This window comes from Papaver somniferum, chromosome 2, assembly GCF_003573695.1.
Source record: "Papaver somniferum cultivar HN1 chromosome 2, ASM357369v1, whole genome shotgun sequence".
Lineage (NCBI taxonomy): Eukaryota > Viridiplantae > Streptophyta > Magnoliopsida > Ranunculales > Papaveraceae > Papaver > Papaver somniferum.
The window spans coordinates 43,434,735-43,455,469 of record NC_039359.1 but is presented as its reverse complement, the minus strand read 5'-3'; positions in this window follow the sequence as shown (position 1 = coordinate 43,455,469).

Here is a 20,735-nt window from a genome sequence, read left to right as displayed (position 1 = left end):
TTGATAACAAGAGATTCAAGTGATTGTGTGCAGGTTTTTATTGAAGATTTAAGAAAATTTGAAGACAAAGAAGATATTGAAGATCTGACTTGGGTTTTATAATCTTTAGTGTGCACAATACTTGTTTCGGTAAAAGAGGATCCAATTGATAATCGGTTTATCCTTGTGGTAGATTGGATTGATTAATTGAGTAGATCGGCATCAACACGATTCTTCAGATTAAAGGTGTTGTTGGCTTATTCTTAATCGATTACCTTTGGGTGATTGAATATAAGATAGATCTAAGGACCTGACGAAGGAGTTTATGTTGAGATAAACGGAAGATCCTTTGTCCGACTCATATCACTTGGTTGAATAGAGTTTATACCAAACAGATTTGTTGTTCGTTTACTATTTGGAATACGAACCAAAGGAATTGTTCCAAGTACGTGACCTATTTATAAGTTGGAGGCGTGGGAATATAGAAGGAACTAGGTGAACTATAGGGTTAGTTACTTGGTCTCAACTATACGAAGTTAGTGTAATTTTGTGTAGCGGCTTAATCATGAGAGTATTCAATTCTGGACTAGGTCCCGGGGTTTTTCTGCATTTGCGGTTTCCTCGTTAAAAAAATCTTGCTGTGTCATTTACTTTTATATTCCGCATTATAATTGTTTTATTATAATTAAAGTAAATTACACAAACGTTAATTCCCATTTACTTGATAAGCAATCCTGTTTTGTTTGGTTAAGTCCGAACCTTTGTATCAAGTAAACATACTTTATTGTTGTATTGTCTCAATTTCGTATCCATAGACAATCACACGAAGTGTGAACCGATTAGTTGTATTGTCTCGACTCAGTCCATAGACAATCACTTTCGGAGAAAGGACTTATAGGTAGGAAAAGTTTTATCTTGAGGTATATTTGGGTACCCTCGCCTTTTCAGAGCCATTTGCGTGCAGTATTGATGTAACTGAGATGGACCATATCTAAGGACGTTGAAACAAACTCCGTAAAAAAAAGGTTCGCAGCTAGTTTCCTGCCATACATTTAGAGTTATTCGGACCACTTCATGTTTAGTTACATCGTTAAATTTTTCTCGATCAATTTCCGTTACCTTAGGAAGGAATCGCGTGACTGCCTGATTAATTGATTGAAAAAGAGCAGATAATCTATGAGTATCTCGGTTTCCGGGGTTCCCTGTTTCTGAAATGAACACCGTGAAATGTTCTTCCAAAATGTGGCTTAATCACGCATAACGTCTCCTATAACATGAAAAACGTTGGCTTTACCTAAATCATCTTTTTGAATATATTTAGGACCATGAACTCTAACAGACATTTTTATACAGATGGAGAGATTAAAAGTTTTAGAATGAAAGATTAAGATTGGAGTGAAACAAAAGTGGTGTAGAAAATGTGAATTTGGAGTTGGGAAGAGTTTAATTTATATGGTAAGAAATGAGAGCCGTTGGATATGTATCCGCAGGCGGTAAAAGTAGTCCCTATAAAATACGGTTCTATTTTTTCTTATAAATACCACACTACATGAATTATCAACGACTATAAAATACGGTTCTATTTTTTCTTATAAATACCACACTACTTTTGTTCTCAACCCAACCTACAAAAATCATTATTGAACCAAATACTTTAGACTAAATTAACTATTACATAGCCATCAATTAACGTCCTCATTTAATTTCCCGGTGGTGGAGCATTTAGGACGCCGAAAAGTTTGGATTGTTGAGCTCTCTAAGAATGTTGAAAAAAATCTTGGAACGCGAAAGGTCTGGCGTGAGTTACTTCCCACATCGTTAGGGTTCTCGGTTCCACTTCATCCACAGCTTCACCGTTCAATCTATTCTGGTGGTTGTTTACTAGTAGACCTACGAATTGTGTAATTTGTAGACTAATTAAATCAAAATGATGCGACAATCCGGTCATCCCCACGCATAAACGAGTTCCCTGTTACGGTGATGAATATTCTAAAAAAATTCTCTCCAAAACACAAAATCAACGGGGTTAATTAGTATTATTATTATCTCTTGTTTGAAAAACAGAGGCTATACAACTAGCTAAATCCTCTTCTAGAGTGTATTTAAGACCACGAACTGTAGGTTAGATGATCTTTGAGTGAGATTTAAATGGACAAAACGTGTGAATTTGGAGTTGAAATGAGGATTATTCGTAGAAAATCAAAGAGAACGGTCGGATGATCAAAATTTGTAGCCATTCATATGTAGCCACTAATGTCTAATAAGGGTTGTGGGCAGAATTTCTTGAACCATCAACAGAATACTATGAGACAGGCGACTAAGCTGAATTCACTGACAGACATAGTTGAACCGCGCGGTCTGTGATGAGACGCGCATCTCTTGTTTGACCATAATGAGCAAACCAATAAATTTGCCAATTTACCCATATGTTTTTGTGATTTTCTCGTAAGAGCAGATCATATGGAATGAACAAACTTGGAGTTTGTTCATTTTGCTCCCACTATGGAATGAAGAAACATGAAAAATGGATGTTCAAATCAATATATTTGTTCATCTGAACATCGAGATGGACAACCCAGCGCGCGCCTGTGGTAACAACGGGGGACCCTGCTACAAACGCTGGCGTTTGAAGAAACGCCAGTGTTTGGACATTGAACGCGCGTCATGACATAAAGCGCCAGCGTCCGTATTAGAAACGCCAGTGTCTGACCCAAGGGCGCCAATGGCTCAACTTGAACGGCTGAAAAATCTTGTGATCCAACGGCTATATTTTCTGATTTCTATAAATACTCCTCATTTCAACTCCAAATTCACACATTATTCACTCTCAAATAATCTACAAAAATGCCTCACAGAGTTCGTACTGTTAGATTCACTAAACAAGAGGATTTAGCTATTTGTAGAGCCTTTGTTTTTCACACACAAGATGCTGTCATACGAAATGTAGCCGATTCGACGTTGACTTTCTGGGAGAAAGTTTCCAGAATATTCACCGCTGAAACCGGGAACATCTATGGGCGTGATTCTCCTGGATTGCAACATCGTTTTAGTGTAATTAGTATGCATGTGTTGGAGTTCATGTCTTTACTAACGGAGAATCACAAAAATAAGCTCAACGGTGAAGCCGAACATGAAGTAGAACCCAGAACTCTAGCGATGTGGCCAGTAACTCACCGCGGTCGTCCTTTCGACTTCCATGCTTGTTCCAACATTCTTAGGGTGCTTAACAATCCCCTACTCTAAGAATTCCACCATCCGCCGAGAATTGACGCCTATGTAGTAGTTGTTTTAATATATTTCTTTTATTCTTATGTATGATGTGGTTTTTCAATGCAGTATGTTTTTATTTACGAGATTGATGGTGCAATGTTTAATCCAGGAAAAATTTAAAATACTTATGATATTGATGGTGCAAATGTGAAAACATCCACATGTTTGGTTTTAGATAATCGTAATAACAAGAAATAAACAACAAACTAAATAAAATAATACCATAGTGAATCGATTTGTCCTTCAACTTCAATCATCCCACTCCACCAAAAAACACCTAGGACATTCCCAGAAATGCCTTCCATATGTGTCTTCTTCAGAAGAAGTCCGCAAATGCATAAAAGTCTTGCAACCGGTCTTTGAGCATGCACTGATTCTCTGTAGACAATGTTTGTATTCGTGATCTTCATATACATAATGCTTGTAGTGTAATAGCTCCTTCTTCAATTTGGCTTTAAGTTTGAAGTTTTTGCAGAGTGTTGCAATTTTTTTTTCTTCTTCTTTTTTAATCATCATATCATCATCTAGCATATGTGGTTCCTCTGGACAATTGGGATCTTGACGTTGCAAATACCTGAGCTTTTCCGGTTGTGATTCAATCACCATTCTGATGCGTGAAAAACCTTCCCGCGGACACTTTGAATACATCCAAGGACACTGCATAAGACTGTGGTTATCCATGAAACATAATGGACAAGCCTCTTTTGCTTCGACACATAATATTTGTTTCGCTTTTCCTTTAAAAAACATGGTGGATGTTGAGAAATAAATCGGTTGGTTTGGTTTAAAATAAAACCTAGTGATGTATTTATAATAGAAAATAGGCATTGGTAATTCAAACAGGCGGTTTTAGTAAAGTTTCCAGCGCTTTTACTTCAAACGCCAACGGAAAAATTCCCAACGTTCTTTCTCGACCTATAAATTTCATTCCTTCAATCTCCAAAATCACATCTTCTTCTTCTTATTATTATTTTTATTAAATCTCTCTCCCTCTTTGACAGAAATGTCTGTTAGAAATCGTGGTCCCAAGTTTACTCAAGAAGAGGATATAACTTTATTGAAAGCATATTTCTTTCATAGGGTAATCACTGGTATTGTTATTTCTCATGATGGTTCTTTTTGGGAAAACGTTTTTCAATGTTCGTCTCACTTACGGGTGGTAGGAGGGGAAAACAACCTACAAACTATGTTTTACTGCAAGTGCACAGGGTCAATGTAGATAGTGTGCAAGCACAGGTCAGTCCACAGGGACTTGGGTGTGTAAAGTTGAAGTTGAAACTAAGCTAACTCTCTAACAGTGACAGTGAGCTAAGTGTAACAAGAGCAAGACAGAACTAAACAGTGACAGTAAGTGACAGTGGCAGTGAGCCAAAAATAAGCAAAGGCAGTGAAGTGAGAGCTTTGATTTGTTGTGTTGAACCACCAACTAAACTGGCAATGAGCTGCTGAGTTTTACACAGCAGTGTAAGGCAAAAGAAAGGAATGCAGGATAATGTGAAACTCAGGCTTCAAATTCATCACTAACCTCCACTAAGCATGCTCTGTGTACACTCCTCTTGTCCTTATGATAGACAAGGGTTTAGATTCATGTCTTCCCTATGTCTAAGGTGTTTCCCCACTAGAAAGACCTAACACAACTAAGGCATATCTCCTAAGTACTAATTGTCTAGCTAAAGCACAATTAGTCTAAAGATCAATGATAATCTGGTTTGATATAAGTTGTAGTTCCACCATCATAGTGTGAACCTAACTACAAGGTATGCATGACATACCATGTGAGAGCAATATGATGCAGCACTAAGTTTGATCTTTCATGAGCATTATTAACATTCAAAAGCAGTGTCATCAGAATGTAATGCACAACAACAAGTTAGGGTTTCATGGAAACCTAAGCAAAATAACTAAAGCATAATGAACACAGTATTAACTGAATGTGAAATTAACAGAGCTGAATTGAAATTTAAACAACACTAACAGTTGAGGTCCTGGCTATTCCAGGCCTCTTGGTGGTACACTGGCTAGTCCAGGCATACCCCAACAACACTAACCCCCATCTCTATTTATACCCCAAAATACAAAATTAGGGTTCTTACAAATCCCCAAATGGAAACAGTAAACTAGGGTTACAATTTTTACTTGATTGGATGGGATAATCCTTACCTATAGCATCGACCCATTCTTTCTCTATTCTTCCTGCTCCCTCTCCTGTCTTCAATCACTTCTATAGACTCACCTATTTTACCAATTTCCCACCTAGGGTTTCAGAGATGGATAGAGGGGAAATTGGTGAAATAAGTGGCTAGAGATATAGGGTAAGGTGGTGTTTCGTTAGAGTGGTTATGGAAGTCGTAGGGTGGCTGTAGCAGAGGTGGTGGTGATGGCAGAGGTGGTGTCTGCGGCAGAGACAGGGTATGGGATGAAGACGGAGTGGAGAAGAAAGATAAGGTCGATGTGTTTAGGGATTAGGGTGTGTTTGGGTCGACCTCTATTTTGGGTGTACATGAGTTTGGTGTTTGGGTGTGAGGCAGGGATAAAATTTTGATGTTTCGCGAAGCTGAGCCGTGGGATGATAACTTCTGAAACGGATCTAACAGCGAGATGGAGACAGATTATGAGCGACCGTTGGATGCAAAAATACAACGAAACTGACGGCTCAAGATGGAGTTAGGTGCTGTGGTGTGAAGCGGTTGTAGAAAATTTGATGTATCGGCGATGAAGCGACCGTTGGATTCAGCTGAGGATCCAATCTGACGGTTACAGGAGAAGTGGGCTATGGATTTTGGTTTTGGTTTGGGAGATAAGTTGGGCTTGGAATAATTCTGAGCCCATTTCTTCTTTAAGAACAATTTCTTCCTTGTTAAGCCCATTTCTAGCCTTTTGGTCTTGCACACAACATTCTTCGCAGCTTCCTTGCGTGATTCCTCTCGGCTTCCACCACTTTTCTGCTCTTTTCGCTCCGTAATTCCATCCAAACTTTATTTATAACCTAAAAATGCAAAACTAATTAATAAAAATATTTATTCTTGAAAACAATGAAAATACGGAATATGGGATAAAATGTAGAATTAATGCACAAAAAATGAGTTAAATGCCAATAAAAAGGTGCCGATATATACAATATTTGGCGCTCATCAACGGGAAACCCTGGAAACCGAGATGCTCGTCGATTAGGTGCTCGTTTTCGTTCTATTAGGCTTGAAGTCCATCCATTTCTTGCTCTGGTAATGGAAATTGATCGAGAAAAGTTCGTCGGTGTTACTGAAGATGAAGTGATCCAAACAACTCTTGATAATTGGGAGGAAGCTCACGGTAAACCTTTTCGTTACGAAGCTGTTTGAGGGTGAAAACGATTTCTGCTGATTTTGGTAATTTCGGGTGTGTGGGTGAGAAACGAGTTTAAACCCTAAACAATGTACTGCAAGGGAGTACTTTAGATTAGAGAGATCAATCTGTACAAATCCGACCTAAACCAAGAAATGGTCGTTCCAGACTTGCTTCCGTCATAAAGTGAAGGAGTTGGTTTTGAGGAGGGAAGCGAAGAGCGTGTTGAGACCAGAATAGTTGATTCTGGAAGAGTAGTTGTTTCACGACTTGTATCAGAAAGTGGGAAGCTAACAGATGGAAATATAGCAAATATTTTCTGAGTGTTGTATCCTCCTGACCTGAACTTGTTGTTTGGTGGAAATAGGTAAGACCTATTTATACAAGTTGAAGTAAAACGTACTCTGGTCTCGTAAGAAATGGAAAACGGATGAGTAAATGGGAGGAGGTGGTAACCGGTAACGCATGGAATTGATGTTCCATAAAAGAAAGCGTTTCACCGTTACTCCCTGTATTTACTAACCGCCTCATCCTTATGACACTGTCTTATAACGGGCGTAGTGTACGCCGCACGTTGTAAACCACCAAACCAATACCCAATGAGCATCCCCCAGTTTATGACATGTGTTGATGTCTCGAGTAGTTTCGTGGAAAACATGTAGCATGTTGTTGTTTCGGAAAGTTGAGCTTGGGAGACTTCCCGGCTCGGTGGTGACCTTCGACGGTCGAGATTTTGCATCTTGAGAGGAAGGGTAGCCGTTGATTATTGCAACCCTTCGTTTGGTAGCCAGTGGCATGAAAGCATAGCCGGTATGGCTTTAATATGGCCTAGTTTAGGCACGACAAGTTAGGGTTTTGGATTTGTTTGGGCGCGACCAAACTAGGGCTTGGCGTCGGGCCAAAGGTTTCCATGCGTTAGCTGGTAACCTTGGACGGCTAAGATTTGCATCTTAGATGGAAGGATGGACGTTGATCGTCGTTAGCCTTTGTTTTGGTAACCACATAGGGAAGGCCGGCATGGTATAGCGCGGAAAGGTGGATGGCATGCCATTGGAACATGTGGCATGGCCGGCATGCCTTGGCGCGGTTTGGGCGTGATCAAAACTAGGGTTTTGGCGTTGGGACAGAGGTTACCATGTGTTGGTTGGTGACCTTGGACGTCTGAGATTTGCATCTAAGATGGAAGGGTGGCCGTTGATTGTCGCACGCCTTCGTTTTGGTAGACGTAAAGGGAAGGCCGACATGGCATGGATTAGGCGCAACAAGGTGGATGGCGCGGCACGCCATTGGCACATGTGGCATGGTCGGCATGCCTTGGCCTGGTTTATGCGCGGCCAAACTAGGGTTTTGGAGTTGGTCCAAATGTTACCATGCATTGGTTGGTGACCTTGGATGGCTGAGATTTGCATCTAAGATGGAAGGGTGGCCGTTGATTGTCGCACGCCTTCATTTTGGCAGTCGTGAAGGGAAGGTCGACATGGCATGGCTTAGGCGCGGCATGCCATTGGCACATGTGGCATGGTCGGCATGCCTTGGAGTGGTTTAGGCGCGGCCAAACAAGGGTTTTGGCGTTGGTCCAAAGGTTACCATGCGTTGTTTGGCGACCTTGGAAAGATAAGATTTGCATCTAAGATGGAAGGGTGGCCGTTTTTCATCGCACGCCTTTGTTTTGGTAGCCGCGAAGGGAAGGCCGGCATGGCATGGCTTAGGCGCGGCAAGGTGGATGGTGCGGCATGCCATTGGCACATGTGGCATGGTTGGCATGCCTTGGCGTGGTTTAGGCGCGACCAAACTAGGGTTTTGGCGTTGGTCTAAAGGTTACCATGTGTTGGTTGGTGACCTCGGACGGCTGAGATTTGCATCTAAGATGGAAAGGTGGTCGTTGATTGTCGCACGCCTTCGTTTTGGAAGCCGCGAAGGGAAGGCCGGCATGGCATGGCTTAGGCGTGGCAAGGTGGATGGCGAGGCATGCCATTGGCACATGTGGCATGGTCGGCATGCCTTGGTGTGTTTTAGGCGCGACCAATCTAGGGTTTTGGCGTTGGGACAAAGGTTACCATGCGTTGTTTGGCGACCTTGGACAGCTAAGATTTGCATCTAAGATGGAAGGGTGGCCGTTGATCATCGCACGCCTTCGTTTTGGTAGCCGCATAGTGAAGGCCGACATGGTATGGCGCAACAAAGTGGTTGGCATGCCATTGGCACATGTGGTGCGGCTGACATGGCATGCCATTGGCGCAGTGGTGCGGCTGGCATGGTTGGCATGCCTTGGAGCGGAGATGTGACTGGCATGGTATTCCATTGGCACAGTGGTGTGGCTGGCATGGTTGGCATTCCTTGGCGCGATGACGTGGCTGGCATGGTCTGCCATTGGCACAGTGGTGCGGCTGGCATGGTTGGCATGCCTTGGCACGGTAACATGAGAATTAGGGTTTGACATAGCTGATGTCAGTCAGTGTTAAGGGTTCTGCCGTGGAACATGACCCATGTAAAAAAAAGGGTACCTCGGTAATTCTTACGTAGGCATGCTGATTGATTCAATAAATGTGCTAATGGTCATAGTGACGTCATGTCAGCTGTACAGTTTTACGATTTTGACCCTAAGCTAAAAACCACTATCAACATTAAGTCCCCTGCTTAGCTCGGATGAGGAGCATTGTTGCGAGGTAAGCATAAGATGGTGACAGGCGAGGACAAAAATCGAAATGACAGGTCGTGAAAAGATGGTCAGAAAAGTCCGACTAACCTTTTTCGAGAGGTAAGGAGAGTTCATGATCCTCATGTTTGGCGGCCTTGCGTAGATTCTATTTGTGGTGTAGACCGTGAAGTGGTGAGATGAAGAGCGTCGGCTTAGTCTGGCCATGTATCACCTTGGCTGGGTTAGGTAACATCATGACGCTGGCTTGGCGAGTTGTTGGTGTTGGCGCGACAAGTCATGGCGCGGACAGCTTGGCATGGTGGGGCCAAGGCAAGGCGCGGTTTGGTGAGGCAAAGCATGTGGACGGCTTGGCATGGTGGGGCCAAGGCATGGTGCGGACGGCTTGTCATGGTGGGGCCAAGGCAATGGCGCGGTTTGGTGAGGCAAAGCATGCGCGGATGGCTTGGCATGGTGATTTTTCTTCGCGGGCCCGGTTGCCTCTTTTCCTTACTTGACTCAAATAGGAAGTCCTTTCCTTATTCAAACTCCCAAGTACCACGCCTATAAAAGGGGGTCGGCCTCTCCTTTTATTTCACACCTTTTGTTTTTTTATTCTGGCCGTGTGGTAATAGTAAAACGGACGAGCGAATCCCAGGTATGTCTTCTAGCACTTCCTCTTTAACTTGTTTTTCTTGTGTTTGTGCAAACCCTAGCTGTAGGTGTACCTTTTCATGAAATTGTAAAAATATTGTTCTTTTGTGTTGGTATGAATCCTATCCGTAAATATGCTTTGCATGAACTTGTAGTAACATTTAGGCGTGAATACCGTAGTAATGTTGGCCGCCTCAATCACTGTGCAAAGTAGGCATGCATGAGATAGTAACTGTCATTCCCTTCCCGTGAAAACCTAGCTCCTAGAGTTTCCTCCCTTTTCTTGGTGTGGTCGTGTGTATTATTCCCATGGTGGGGAACGCCTCCTCGTCCGGGCGCAAATTTCCTGCTGCAGGGTACGACCTTGGCATGAGGTAGTGATGCAGGGTCTGTCAGTCCCTATTTCTTTGCTCATGCGCATTATGACTATGCAACAAATTGGTTTGCGTCCAGGATGGATCTCCTGTGTCTGATAAAATAATTTCCATGCACTTTCCGTAATAATTTCTCTACGTATTGTTCCATTGTAGTTATTTCGAAGGTGAAAGTAGCGTGAGAGTATTTCGTTAGGATGTCATTTGAGAAAAGTTCTGCCGTACCGAAAGATGTTGGAAATTCCAAGCCAATCATAGACGATGAGTTCTTTACAACATCCGCCACAATTAGGAAAAATCATCCCAAGTATGTGTCGATTCTTCTGTCTAGTCCGGAAAGTGAAGAAGAGGCCCGGTCAGTTCGGCCTGGAGGTGTAATGAGGTTTTGTCTTCAGAGGAAAGAATATCCTGCTTCTCCCATTGACTTTAAAATCTGCGTGAGTCCGTTTCGTCCCTTTGAGAAATGGATGCGATTCATGATGAGCCAGGAATGTGTAAACGACAGTTTGACCAAGGCACAGATTATTGATGCTGTCGCGGCTTTCGCAGTACTTCAAATTAGGAAAGATATTCCATGCTTGGTTGCTTTTATTTCCAGACGGTGTCCGTACACTCACACGGCCATATGCAGGTGGGGTAAAATGACTATCTCTTTAGAGAGCGTGGCCGTCTTGCTGAACCTTCCCGTAATAGGAAACCTCGATGTCAAGTTGTCTGCAGATGAAGAAGAAATGTGCGACGCTCTGGTTTCGAAATCAAAAGGATTCGTTCGAAAAAAAACGAGACAAGGTGCTTCTATGGCTGGTGGGTGTCTCAATGGTTTCCTGATGAGTTGGAGCCAAATCAGAAAAATAATACACTTCATGTCGCAGCATGGTATGGCGCAGCAAGGTGGTTGGCATGCCATTGGCGCAGTGGTGCGGCTGGCATGGTTGGCATGCCTTGGCGCGGAGGTGTGGCTGGCATGGCATGCCATTGGCGCAGTGGTGCGGATGGCATGGTTGGCATGCCTTGGCGCGGAGGTGCGGCTGGCATGGCATGGCGTTGGTGCAGCTGGCATGGTTGGCATGCCTTGGCGCGGAGATGTGGTTGGCATGGTATGCCATTGGCACAGTGGTGTGGCTGGCATGCCTTGGAGCGGTAACATGGGAATTAGGGTTTGGAATAGATGATGTCAGTCAGTTTTAAGGGTTCTGCCGTGGAACATGACCCATGTAAAAAAAAAGGGTACCCCGGTAATTCTTACGTAGGCATGCTGATTGATTCAATAAATGTGCCAATGGTCATAGTGATGTCATGTCAGATGTACAGCTTTACGATTTTGACCCTAAGCTAAAAACCACCATCAACAGAAGGGTGTTTCAGAATTCTAAAAGATGGTTCATCTCAAGCACATCGTTACTGCACTCGAATGCCGCTTCCGGTCTTTACAATGGAAGAAGATGTTGCACTTGTTCGATGTTGGTTACATCGTATGATGAGACCAATGAACAATGACAATTTCTGGGAAAGAGTATTGGGACATTTTGTAGCATCGCGGAATGAAGCCATAAGAAATAGTGAGAGCATAGAACTAAGAATTGCATTCATCACTAAGGAAGTCAAACATTATACATAACTATTGTGGATGGTTCACCGTAGCAATTCTGGAATATCCAACGAAGAACTGGTGAGTATCTTACCTTTGTCCTCATGGGCTCAATTGCATCATAAAAATATCTGAACTTGTTATTTATCTGTTTTACAGAAAACCATCGCTCATACCAAGTTTACCGAAGAAAGCGGAAGAGAGTTTAGGCATTTTGAATGCTATGAACTTTACAAAGAGAATGTCGCTGGATTTGATGTAGTTTGATGTTTTTGTTGTGGTTTATTAAAATGTAGTTTGATGTTATTTGCAAGTTTAAATTGTAACAAAATTTCACTTAATCTGAAGTGGAAATCTATTTTAAAATATAAACATTTTTATTCATTGATATTACTGCCAATTCTTTTACAAGATATAAACTTAGACAATTATAAAAACTTCAATAAAAATCAAGTACAAGTTTTGGCCTCCTGTTTATCTTCATTTGACGTATTTTCCATTCAACGCGCTCTTTGATAATTTCACCTTTGTTTTTGATTATTTTGTTGTTAACTTTCAAAACTGGAGCTCTTCTTTGCCTTTTAGCGGAACATTTTCTTGGAGCAACTTCTAAAACTTGCACTTCCCTTTTACAATTTTCAATCTTAACTCCCACATATCTTAGAAACAGCAGCTTCAAGTTAAGCATCGCAAAAAAGTGTGATCGCCTTTTTAGTCATTTTACAAGAGAAAATTCAAGTGAATTTTGGTGTGGCTGAATTGTTTGAAGATGGTGGTAATTTATAGAGATAAAAAGTGAATTTCCAATTTTAAAAAACTACACGTTGGCGTCTGTAGCAAAAACGCTGGCGTTTTATCTTTTGACGCCGCGTTGGTTCTTCTAACGCCAGCGTTGGATCTACCGACTCTAACATTTTTACCTGGATCGCACGCTGATCTAACGCCCAATGCTTTACCATAATGGAAAGTGAAAAATCTAATTTGGCCATCCACCTACCTCAACAAATGAATGGATTTGTTCATTCCCATAGGAATTGCCATGAGGGAGCAAAATTGGCAAGTCTATAATTTGTTCACCCCGAACTGACCAGTTACTCTAGTGGGGGTGGGGAAACCGGTCCACCAAAAAAGTTGTGACAGTCGGTTTTAAATTTGTTCAGTTTCTCGATCGGTGCAGAAGGGTTCAATCGTCTCTTTTGCCCGAGTTTTCCCTACCTCTTTTCTTCTCCCTTCTTCTCCATATTTTCATTTTCTCCCTTTCTTTTTCACGGTATTAGTTATGATTATTAATTTTGTTCGGATTATATTAGGGTTCTAGTCCCAAATACAATGGACAGACAATTGAGTAACTTGATATACCCTTTTGGTGAGGGTTAAACACACGAGAATTGAGTTAGAACAAGTTGATAAGAGGAGAACAGGGTGATAAGGAAGATAAGAAAAGAAGTTGAATAAGAGTTAGGTTTCTTTAAAACTTGTTAACCCTTACAGAACTCGAGAGCCAAATATATATATGGCCAATAATAAGTGCGAAACAAGCAAAGTAGTTCTAACTTAACAAGGAAACTGAACTATACCAAATAAAGAGAAACTAATTAAGGATTCTACCAGGAATAGGTGTTGGTACCATAACATCCTACCCCCCTTGAAATGAGGCTTGTCCTCAAGCCTCAAACTCTGGAAAACGAACCAAGAAATCATCTGCATCCTCCCAGGTTGCGTCTTCATGGGTTTGATTCTTCCACTTAATTAACCATCTTGTCCCTGCACTATCACCTTTCTGATAAATTCGACGCTCAAGTATCGAATCTGGTTCCCATTTCTCATAATCAACTATAGAAGGTAAGGATTGCTGCACGGAAGCATGGTTACCAAGCTTAAGTTTAAGTTGCGAAACATGAAACACCGGATGGATACGACTGGTGGCTGGTAATTCCAACTTATAAGAGACAGAACCAATCTTTTCAATAACTCTATAAGGACCATAAAACTTAGGAGATAGTTTAGAGAAGGATTGGTGAGCTACTGTCGTCTGTCGATAAGGCTGCAGGCGAAGATAAACCCAATCACCAATAGAAAATTGTCGTTCGGTTCGATGGTTATCAGCATAGTTCTTCATACGAGTTTTGGCAGCAAGCAAGTTGGACTTCAGGAGTGTAAGTGTATGATCACGAGCCCTTAGAGTTAAGTCCACATCATGAACAGAAGAAGAGCCTGGCAAATAAGAGGAAATAGTGGGCGGAGGACGACTGTATAAAGCCTGATAGGGTGTCATATGAATAGCGGAATGAAAACTGGTATTATACCACCATTCAGCCCATGGAAGCCATTTCGTCCAATCAGTTGGCTTCATCCCAGCAAAACACCGTAAATAACACTCCAATGTACGGTTTGTGACTTCAGTTTGTCCATCAGATTGTGGATGATAAGCCGAGCTACGACACAATTGTGTCTTCTGAAGAGAAAAGTAAGCCTCCCAAAATTTGCTTAAGAAAATTGGATCACGGTCACTGACAATGCTTCTTGGCATGCCATGGAGACGAACTATTTCTTTCACAAATATTTCTGCAATCGAGCTAGCTGAGTATGGATGTCTTAGTGCTATAAAATGAGCGTATTTAGACAATCGATCAATCACAACCAAAATTGAATTTTTCCGGTTCGAAGAAGGAAAACCATTAATAAAATCCATTGATATGTCAAGCAACACATCAGCGGGGATTGGTAAAGGATTCAACAGACCTGGTGGTGCTACAGATTCTGACTTGTTTCTTTGGCAGATATCGCAGTGTGAAATAAAGTTCTTGACTGACTTTTTGAGTCCTCTCCAATAGAAATTCTGTTGTACCCTCTTGTAAGTGCGTAAATACCCAGAATGGCCACCAATTGGATTGGTATGAAATTCTTCTAAAAGTTTGAGGCACCACGCAGACGTAGGAACCACAACAATTCGATTTTTGTAGCGTAAAATGCCATTGATATAAGCAAAGTTAGGCTTAGAATCAGGGGATGTAATCAACTGTTGAATTAAACCACCCAATTCCATGTCAGTATGGCACTCCTGAACTATATCATCGATCCCTGAAAATATTGGGGTAGACAAACTGAAGTGTGTGCTGATTCTTCTAGACAATGCATCTGCAGCGGCATTGTCTTTGCCCGGACGAAAAATGATTTCGTAATCATAACCCAAAAGTTTAGAAACCCATTTCTGTTGTTCCATAGAAGACAACTTTTGATCTAGAAAGTATTTGAGACTTCTATGATTAGTAAAAATTTTGAAGTGTCTACCCAATAAATATGCCCTCCACTTGTGCACAGCTGACACAATTGCTAACATTTCCTTATCATAAACCGATAAATTAAGATTCTTAGGAGCTAATGACTTACTATGAAAGGCAATAGGCCTACCAGATTGGAGTAGTACTGCACCTATCCCCTCTCCTGAAGCATCACATTCTAGAGCGAATTCTTTGGAGAAATCCGGCAGTATCAACACTGGAGTGGAGGATAAAGCCTGTTGAAGAGTACGAAAGGCAGTAGTAGCTTCGTCAGACCATACGAAAGCATCCTTCTTTAATAGTTGAGTAAGTGGAGCACTAATCTTGCCAAAATCCTTAACAAATTTACGATAGTAGCCGTCTAATCCCAAAAACTCGCGTAGTTTCTTGACTGTTGTAGGAATAGGCCACGAAACAATACATTCGATCTTCTCTTGCTCGACTGATACCCCATTAGACGAAATTACATGCCCCAAGTAACCTACCGTAGGTTGTGCAAATGTGCACTTAGACTCCTTCACAAAGAGTTTATGGGTACGAAGAAGATCAAATACTAATTGTAAATGAAGTAGATGATCAGAGAAATTCGTACTGTAGATCAAAATGTCGTCAAAGAAGACCAACATGAACCTTCGTAAATAAGCTCTGAAGATAAAATTCATGAGCCCTTGAAAGGTTGCTGGTGCATTAGACAGACCAAACGGCATAACGAGGAACTCGTAATGGCCATCATGAGTGCGGAAGGCTGTCTTAGAAATGTCATCAGGGTGAACTCGAATTTGGTAGTACCCTGATCGCAAATCGAGCTTTGTAAATACCCCAGCACCATGCAATTCGTCTAATAACTCATCAACCATCGGAATCGGAAAACGGTCCTTCACAGTGAGTTTATTCAATGCCCGATAATCGACACACATGCGCCATGAATTATCTTTCTTGCGTACCATTAATATTGGAGAAGAGTAGGGACTGTTGCTGTGTCGGATAAAGCCAGAGTCTTGTAGTTCAGAAACTATTTTCTCTATTTCAGCCTTTTGGAAATATGGATAACGGTACGGTCTTATGTTGACTGGAGTAGCACCTGACACCAAAGGAATGCGGTGATCCTGTAGTCTTTCAGGAGGTAATGTAGTCGGTGTAGCAAAAATATCAGCATATTGAGAAAGAAGTTCTTGTAAAGCTGGTGAATTGGTACTAGTAGCTGAACCCGAATCATTAATTGAAGCATTTACTGCGGTCAGTTGGAACATAACAACATAACTTTCACGACAGAGTAATTGTTGCATGGGCACAGAATCCATCAACATGAATGATGAGCAATTACTCCCTTGTAAATAGACGGCTGTATCCTTTACTGTGAACTGCATTGTGAGGTTGGAGAAATCCCACATGATTGTGCCCAATGTTCGTAGCCACTGAACTCCTAACACGGCATCATAACCCCCAATCTCTAAAAGATGAAAATCTATGGTGAAAGAGTGATTTTGAAGTGTAATTGGTACATTCAGACAACATCCTTTAGTTGGTATTTGAGTACCATTACCAACTGTGACCTGCAAAGCTGTAACATCTGAATGGATGGAATAGCCACAATGCTTAGCCCATCTTGGAAGCAAAAAATTATGCGTAGATCCAGCACGAAGAGGTTGAGATTTGGTGTAGCCGTCCAAGCGCATTGTCTTAGGAAACGAAGAGCCAAGCAAAGAATGTAAAGAGATGGTAGGTTGAACCTGATCCTGAGAAGTGTCTGCAGTTGTAAAATCTTCCTCAGTGCTATCTTCATTTGAGAAGACCTCCTTGTCATCAACTCCGGATGGATCCACCTCTAAAACCAATAACCGTGGCTGAACACAGACATGCCCTCGCGTGTACTGTTCATCACAGTTGAAACATAAGCCTTTGGCTTGACGTTCCCTTTGTTCTTCCACTGTAAGCAGTTTCTTACCCATAGGTGGAGAAGGTTTTCGAAATTGAGGAGGAGTAGAAACAGTATGCTGTCTTGACCGCCATGAATGTCTGGTAGACAACAAAACTTCATCCTGATTGAGTGCTTTCTTAAAAGCAGAAGACAAAGTTGTAGGCTCAAACAACTTAACCACATTTCCAACCTCTGGTTTTATAGCAAGAATAAAAAGGTTAATTAAGTGACTTTCCTCAAAATCCACAAAGTTGAGAAGATGTTCAAATTCAGGAAGAAAATCTTTAACTGAACCCTTTTGTTTGATTGTACAAATTGCGATTTTCGGATCCACAAACGTTTTCTGAAATCTCTCACGAAGAAGAGTACAAAACGTAACCCATGTGAGAATCTTCTGTTGAGTTCGTTTCCACCTGAACCAAGCATTAGCCTCACCTTTGAGATGAGCAGCAGCTAAATTTACTTTCAAATTATTAGCAATAGAATGCCAAAGAAAATATTGATCTGCCTGGAAAATCCAACCATCTGGGTCGTCACCATCAAACACAGGAAACTTCAACTGCACCGGTGGAGGACGAGGGGTATCAAGTATACCAGTACGAACAGGAGGTGTTTTGGGTGGAACACCAGAACCTTCACCTTCAGTGTTCTTTTTAGGTATAAACTCTTCAAGGACAGAGCGTATTGAATTTGTGAGAGCTGATTCAAAAGTCTTAGCTAGACCCTCTGTCAAACTCTTTGTTAAAGCATCGGCCTCTTCCTGACGAGCAAGTTTCTTCTCCTCTCTAGCTGTTTCTTTTGCTGCGAGATCGTCAATAATTTTCTGAAGGAGGGAATCAATTTTAGCCGACATACTTGTAACGCTGTCATGAACGCCCTTCAAATTATCCGTATAGTCATGACCGCCCATTGTAAAAATTTTTTTTTTGATAAAAACGCAACCTTGCTCTGTACCAGATATTAGGGTTCTAGTCCCAAATACAATGGACAGACAATTGAGTAACTTGATATACCCTTTTGGTGAGAGTTAAACACACGAGAATTGAGTTAGAACAAGTTGAGAAGAGGAGAACAGGGTGATAAGGAAGATAAGAAAAGAAGTTGAATAAGAGTTAGGTTTCTTTAAAACTGTTAACCCTTACAGAACTCGAGAGCCAAATATATATATGGCCAATAATAAGTGCGAAACAAACAAAGTAGTTCTAACTTAACAAGGAAAATAAAGAGAAACTAATTAAGGATTCTACCAGGAATAGGTGTTGGTACCATAACAGATTATTGATTTGTTCTTGTTTCACATCGTAGGTAAAATCGCATTACTCCCTCTTCCATTTTTTTTTTTTTAAATTTGGGTTTTGATTTCGTAGTCTCTTCTCTGATATAGGTAAGTTCCTACTTAAATTTGATAAAGTACTAAGCTAAAATCCAATTGCGTTACTTATTCATTCAATGAATTACTAATCACTTCTTGATCTACTGATCTCTTCTCTGATTTGATCTTTTAGGTGCGAAGGGAATAACAATTCTCTATTGGTAATGTTTTTTTTTCTTTTTTTTTTGTCACTTCTCTGATTATCTTTTTAATTTTGTGTCATGATGTTTTCTCTTAAATCTTCTCCGGAATCGTTTTTAGTTTTTTTGAGTTCACGGTAAGAGAAAAACGAACTGAGAAGAACTCTCTTTGGTAATGTTTCATAAAGGTGTGGGTAGGATATAAGGTCTATTGCATAATGCATACTTCACAGTTAAGGTCAGTAAGCTAATTAGGTCATCTGAATATTTATACTGATTCATCACCTAATCTTAGGTGTACTGGTAGTATCCAGTGAAGTTGACGCGCTTAAAACATTCCTTAAATGTGATGCTGATCCATGAGATGATTTTGATTTTTGAAGCAGCGTTCAAGGTTAGTTTAGTTAGATTTGTAGTTTATGTGAACAGATTTATCTTTTTGATGCTACTTAAGAGAATTGATATCTGAAATCTTATGTTGCTTTATATGGTTTACTGAACATTGATAATATTGTGAATCAAAATGCAATTTCACTGTAAGGATTCTTCTCCAGAAATCCGTTGTTTAGTTTAGTAAGAAGAGGTGTCCATATTCTTTATATGAAAACCTCCATTGTTTATTAAAGGTATTGTAGGAACTATTGTTTAATTGTTGTAGACTAAAACAGATCAAACCCTTTTCAGCAGATAGAAAAGTTATCTTCTTTCTTACGAAAAGAATGCAGACGACTTGAGGTTGGACGAAGGCAGAAGTCCCAAATTTGCCTTGATGATCTGTTTTCTTGCTACTGATCTGTAAAAGATAATTTTCAATAGCCAAGGAGGTGTAGTTGTGGTTTATAGCAGACAGACTCATTGCAAAATAAAATATATGGCACGCTGCAGAGTGGGCCTAATTAAATTAAGGCCAAATTTTGAATTGTTTGATTTGAATTATGTATGCTCTATGCCGAAAGACAATTCGAGGTTACTTAAGCCACGTTCAGTTGTCTGTGTATGCCAAACTCCATGAAAAGATCCAATTGTTCATAAGCATGCGTATCATTTGTGTAAATTGTGTTACCAACCAATCAACAGATGTGATGATAAACTAATGAAGTGACTGACCCACTTTATACACGTCCCTCTCTGCCTATATGTATAATATAATGATTGTTAAATCATATCAACTATTTGTTGTATGTTATAATTCAAATTATTCTTATTCTCTTTGATCGGTCTGACTAACATGTCTACTTCTTATGTTGTTTATATTCGCACCCGATCATTTGTTTCGTGGATTAAAACTTTCTACATGCTACATGCTAATTAAGCATATATTTGATCATCAATAGAGATAGCGATTAAGAGGAACCTTTAAAAAAGTTGGTACTCTTAATTATTTATCATGTACCTAGCTTGCAAAAGGAGTGATCTTTTTTATGTATTTTGTGTGTTTTGCGAAGGGTTTTAGTAATTGAACTGAAGTGGAGGACCAAAGTAGGATGACATATTTCTGGTCTGCTACTAGATGTCCTATTTGTCTTGGTTTTAACTTGAAACTGCATAAAATTAGTGAGTAATTATCATGAATGTCCATTTAGGGTGATCTTTCGGAATGCAAAATTCGTTGTCGCCACCTAAGAGCATTCACCTTTTACCGGGCTTGAGAGCTTATGCTGTTTTATTTCTTCCTTGGATTCCTGAACGACTCATGAAGGTCTGTGGTCCCTGACGTATGCCTCCTGCATAAAATAACAATATATAATCTGTTTTACGCTATAACAAACGAGGTTATTTCATTGGATTGCAATGTGTTCGCTACGATAGTAGTGGTTTTATGTGCCTCACACTCTGTCAATCATGTAGGTCTGAAGTTTGCAGCCTAAAGAAATTAAGCAAGGGTAAGATGCCTGGGAAAGGTGGACACTACTGTGTACATAGAGAATTGGTAAAACAATTTGGTTTTGTCATAGTGAACTGGAGTGTAGTTTTTCTGTTTGGTTGATGGAGATTCATGCATTTTTAGACTAGAAGAAGATTAGCCTGTCACATTTTGTTGAAAGAGCCACTAGGTATTCTTCATGCTGTATGTGCAGATTGCTAACTCGCAGAAGAAAATAAAGCAAGCCAGGGAAGCTTGCATTTTTTGTTGCTTCAATAAATACCCTTGGGTTGTATTTGTCTCTATGACTTACAAATGTTTCTAATTTTCTTTTAAGAA